This window comes from Mytilus galloprovincialis, chromosome 3 (genome assembly GCF_965363235.1).
Source record: "Mytilus galloprovincialis chromosome 3, xbMytGall1.hap1.1, whole genome shotgun sequence".
Lineage (NCBI taxonomy): Eukaryota > Metazoa > Mollusca > Bivalvia > Mytilida > Mytilidae > Mytilus > Mytilus galloprovincialis.
The window spans coordinates 69,125,446-69,131,415 of record NC_134840.1 but is presented as its reverse complement, the minus strand read 5'-3'; the positions used below and the strand labels follow the sequence as shown (position 1 = coordinate 69,131,415).

General features: G+C 32.6%; 1 long non-coding RNA gene across 1 annotated transcript; it reads right to left on the bottom strand.

Moving 5' to 3' along the window:
- Window positions 1-319: 319 nt before the first annotated feature.
- Window positions 320-2,065, bottom strand: LOC143066542 (uncharacterized). Its single transcript, XR_012975659.1, has 3 exons — window positions 1,953-2,065; window positions 1,479-1,550; window positions 320-562 (listed from the first exon to the last, which is right to left on the bottom strand). It is a non-coding gene; the product is annotated as an uncharacterized LOC143066542 (long non-coding RNA).
- Between the last annotated feature and the right edge of the window lie 3,905 nt (window positions 2,066-5,970).

Here is a 5,970-nt window from a genome sequence, read left to right as displayed (position 1 = left end):
TTTTTCTATTTAATAAAATAACTTATTTTTCTTTAAAATATATAGTATTAATAGACTAGTCGTATTGGTGTTTTGAAGACATCAACCATATGATATACATACAGAACATTTCCATCAATTTTCACAGCTTTTGATAACTATTTTACTTTTAAAAATTCGGCGAGATCATTAAGAAAAAATTCAAATTAGTTACACAAAGGATTACAAATTCGATATAATCATTTAAAAGGGAACCAAACAAAGGCACATTTTTCATTAATTATACATGATATAATACTTTTAGGAAAGCAATGATAAAAATACAAACACTTACCAGCGTAGAGCCCAGTTCGTTGGATTTTCTCTACGGCAACGGTTTTAACTTTTTGATCTAAAATGGCTTTGTTTAGACTTCTTAGTTTTCTTGTGTTGTCATTAATTGTTGTTTTCCAACTGTTAATTTCATGTGCAAATTTATTTTCAGCGTAAAGTCTTTTGTCTTGTTTAATAAAAATTTGCTGTAAGTGTTGAAGGATGTCTTGAGTTCTGGTTGTTCTGTTTTTTTGTAGTCGCCAAAGAAGAGCTACAAAGGATTGACAGAATATAGTTATGACAATTTGATTTCCCCCCCACTAGTCTTTTGTAGTATTAAAAAAACGTTACCACTGTATTGGCACTGTGTAATGGCGAGTCAACTTAAAGATGTTATTTTTTTATGAAGCACTCTTTAACTAAATATTTAATAAAACGTGTTTTTCTATTAATAAAACGAAAAGGCGACAGCTAATTGCCCAAAAGGACAAATAGCTAACCATGGTTTTACTCATTGATAAAGGCATTACGGTGACCTACAACTTCTTGAATCAACGTCATTTTGGTATATGGTGGATAGTTGTCTCATCAGTGGCAATCAGGCCATATTTATAGTATCAGTCTCGACTCCAAATTTAAAAGTATTTTTCAGCAAATATTTTGGACGTCATTGGAAACCCAAACGTATTAAAAACATTACATGTATTAAAAAGCCATCGAAGTATGTTTAAAGGCTCTTTACACATCGTTAGTTTTGTGTTTTCAACCGATCTATTAAAATTATAGATCCGCGGACATTATCTAGTGCAAAATAACATTCCTTATCGCTTGTTTTAAATTCATTATTCCAATGGATACCCCTAGAAATATTCATCCGATGTTCAGTACTTGAGTACTTTGGTTTTTCTTAACAGTTAAAGAAAAGATAAGTTGTAGACTGCAAAAACAAATTAGTAACACGCGCTAAACTTTTGTTAAATCTAAGAGGAAAATGTGTGAGACACCAACTGTATAATAAAAAAGATATTGTATGAGTGCCGATGAGAAAACTCTTCACAAGAGACAAATTGACACAGAAATAAACAACTATAGTATAGGTCACTGTACGGCCTTCAACAATGATCAACGCCAATCCCGCATATTCAGCTATAATGTGTCTGTTTTGTATATTTTACCTGATAACTTACCATTCATTTCATCATTAGATTCATCAATTTGCCATTGTCCATGTGTTTTTATTTTGTGTAAAACTCTCATTTCTGCAAATAAATCAAATTAAAACAGCATCAAAATTATTGTTTTTTGACAGTACTTTGCGATATCTAAGACTGGTATAGTTTTTTTAAAGATAATACTCCGTAACCCCACAACCCCACATAGTTTTTTTTTTTAATTCAAATGTTATAATGTTGACATTTAGTCGAGAATTCCATGTACTAATAGAAGTGCTAGGTTCCTTCTTTAACTTCGATAGGATATATAAACCTTTTCTACGCATTGAAGGTTTAAGCTTTGCGTTAGCATGAAGAACGACAATAAAGTAGTTGTTCCATCTCTTAAGGTTTCATTAGGTGCATGTGTATCAAGATTTGGTTATTAAAACGCCACGTATACTTTCTTACAACTAAACAATCATAAAACAATATTCTAGCCATACAAACCTTTCAGTAACTTTGAGTTGGTCAACTGCTCCTTTAGAAGGGTAAATATGAAATATGTGGCCAGGATACAGAGCACATACTTAAGTTGTAGTTTGCCAAAAACACTGAAGCTGTGAGAAAAGAAATGAAAAATGTAAAAATAAAAACATATTTATAATAAACAAAGCAACGCAAATGTATACTGAAATGTATACTCATTGTTGAAGGCCGTACGGAGACCTATAGTTGTTAATGTCTGTGTCATTTTGGTCTTTTGTGGATAGTTGTCTCATTGGTAATCATACCACATCTTCTTTTTTTATAATTTGTTTTTCTTCAATCTTTGTTTTTCAAAACGCAAATACTAGTATTTATCAAGGAAAATTCAGCAAAAATCATTATCTTTTTTTTCATATTGATCAAGTAAACTTAACTCATATATCGTAAGAAATCTATGATTTTTCCCCCATTTTTAAATACTTAAAAATAGAAAATCTTTACTTACCTGAACACATCCCAATTAATTATTGGGCGATCCTTTACTTTACTGAAATCTATCGGACGGCAGACAATCAAATTCGAAAGCATCAAAATAATTACAGCAGCATACATCTTTCGAATTGGTGACATCTTTAACGTTACTAAGATGGTAACGTTGACATCACAAACAATGCGCCGACAGCAACGCCACCAACGTCAAATATACTTCTTTTCTAAACAGTGGTATTTTTAGTTGTTTTTCACGGCTGAATAGAAGAATAAATAAATCATGTAGAAAACATCATCTAGCCAAGAGTGTCCCATTTCCGTGGATCAACTATAAAACCAATACGATGCATTGGTTGATATACAATATAAATAAACAAAAAAATTCACAAAATGAAAATTGACGCCATGGCCTGAGATTAACTTGCTATGTATCCGTGAATGATTTCTCATCATCTATATATATATATACAAAGCACATAAGGCAACTGTTATCATGAATTACCGAAAGAGTAATATCATGCATTTGGCTAGTTCAAACTCTTTTCTTTATCAGTAAGTGTCACATCCTGAAATATTGGCTACTGGACATTGAGCACACAAACATTAATTGATTTGTTGTGAAAATTGGTTTCGAAAACATCTTCAAAAACACTTGCGTTGTTCAATTACTAAATACAGGGATGGAACACACAATTCAAAATGAAGTTCTTTGTCTTAGGTTGACAAAATGAATTTTCATTTCATCCTTTTCTTCATCAGACATTTTGATTTATTGTACTGCACGTAAAAATGCCAGAATTTGATTGGCTAATACGAGGGAAACAATTTACTCTATCACATGGCTGAGCTGGAGACAATTTGATTTTAATGTAACCCTCTCGTCCAGACCAATCAAAAATCGATAATTTAAAAGACAATGAATTGAACTGACATCAAGTAATTAAAGACAATGCTTAAGTTCCACGTTTTGGTCAATTTCATTATTTGACTGTCAAAATAAAAACAAATGAAACATCTTGCTTCGCTTCTGTTGATTTTTCTAATATCCTTGACTTCGGCGCCGTTAACAAATGTTTTCTCGAGGAAACAATCTGCTCTATCACCCTCTCAGCTTTGTGTTATTTATATAATATGAGCCTGGGACATATAACATATTGATTCTATGTAAGTATACTAGTCCTAACATGACTCGGATTTACGGAACAAATATAGTATTTGCTACTTTGTCAGCTAGACAACAGCATATATCAACGAACATAGTGTGAAGGATTTAAAAGAGCAAAGAATGGTCGGCTTGGAATTAGATTAATGTGACTGTAACCTTGCGAACTAGCACATTCAAAAATCAGGATGAGCGTGTCAATAAAGTACAAAGCAGGGTTGATCTATTCAGAAACTCAAATAAAACTTCTATTGGTTGCTTCTCCACCAAGCATATAATTTATGTAAACTAGCATAAACTGATTGGACTTTCAGAATAATGTGTTAAAGTAGTGATTTGTCTTACTGTGGACTATCATCTTGTGACCTAGCTCATATATTTGTTGTTGTCTCAGTTTGTAAGTCAAGTACATAAATGGTCTATTGATATCATCAATAGTATTTGTGGCTAGACATAAAGACGTCATCAAGCATTGGTGAAGGTTACGCACTGGCCCTCAAACATGTTTAACCCTGGCTTATTCTATATGTACCTGTACCATGGCAGGTGCCTGTAATTCAGTAGAAGTCGTTTGTTGCTGTTTATCCTATTTGAACATAAATTAGGCTGTTTATTTTCTCGTTTTACATTTCGATGCCTTTAAGGCAGACTATGTGGTATGGTTTTGATCATTGTTGAAGGCCATACAGTGACCTATATTTGTTATCTCTTCGTCATTTAGTCTCTGGTCAATCTAGGTGTCTCATTGACAATAGTACCAAATCTACTATTTTCAAATGCTTTTGAAAGTTGTCTTAATATGATAGAACCTGTTTTAAAATATTTGCCACTGGACATGGAGTAACCAACAATCATTCAAGCACACTTTACAATGCATAATCTAAGGACAACTCAGGTTGTTTGGTTGAAGTTACATGACATGTTAAAAGATAAGCTAGAGGCCCTTTCTTAGAATTTGAGGTAACTCACACAATGTTTTCCAAAGGGCATATCAGCAGCAGGTACCGGTACCCTAATTTTCTATTCTTATTCAACTAGGAATAAATTCACAGTTATCTCCCTTGGTCTACCACCTTATTCAAATAGAGACTTCAACGAGCTTGAGCTTACTACATTGCACTGTTTACTGTTAAGATTGAATAGAACATAGACTATTTATTTTTAGCATTATCCAGTATGGTTTCCTAAAAGGGCATTTTAGTTGTAGACTATTCAATACTGACATACTGATGTTTTGACATCAACCAAGATGGAATGATTTTGATGCCGACTGTTTTGATTCCAGATTCTAATAGATTTGTGTTCTTTGACGCCACTTCCAGCACTATTTGATGTGTGTTTTTATCAGAGGAGGAAGCCAGATTGCCTAGTCCTATAACATATGACCTTGGGGGCATTATTCACTATTTCTATTTACTGTTCTGATATATTTTTTTACTTTCAATGTGCCAAAATAAAAAATGAAAATGTCAGTATAATAAACAGCTGCGCCATAAGCGCATAATACGCCCGTCGTCTTGTATGAAAGTTTTATGCAATAATCATAAATAGTTTCTGAGAAAGTTTTAAGCAATAGCCATATACTGTTTTTGAGATACGGAGGGACATATGACCACCCCCCTCTTTTTGTCAAAAAAAGTAAATATCACTAAAATAAAATTTTGGATCGAAACCAAAAAGTATACAGACCTTTAGATTAATATAACAAAGAAGTGTGTAAAGTTTTAAGCAATAATCATAAATTGTTTTTGAGATACGGCGCGACATGTAAAAAAAACCCTCCCCCTTTTTACAAAATACTAAATAACTGAAAAATAAAATTTTGAATCATCACCAAAAAGTATACAGATTTTTAGATTAATATTAAAGAACCTTAGTGAGCACGCTCACATACCCCACGTCCCCACATTGTCATTGGAGAAATTAAATAAGTATAAGAAAAAAAAATTGTATAAGAAAAAATATTGAATAATAATTTCCTGTCAATATACATAGTATGTCCTTATTATCTACAAAGTTTCATGAAATTCTGTTGTGTGTTTTCAGAGGAGTTGAGATGACAAACTGTTGCAGAAGTACATTGAAGTAAATAAGTTCAAAGGGGCTTAACTCCTAGAAAAAAAATTGAACCGTAATTTCCTGTTGATATGCACATCTACATAGTATGTCCTTATTATCTACAAAGTTTCGTGAAATTCTGTTGTGTGGTTTGAGAGGAGTTGGGATGACAAACTGTTGCAGTAGTACATTAAAGTAAATAAGTTCAAAGGGGCGTAACTCCTAGAAAAAAAATTGAATCGCAATTTCCCGTCGATATGCACAACTACATAGTATGTCCTTATTATCTGAAAAGGTTTCGTGAAATTCTGTTGTGTGGTTTGAGAGGAG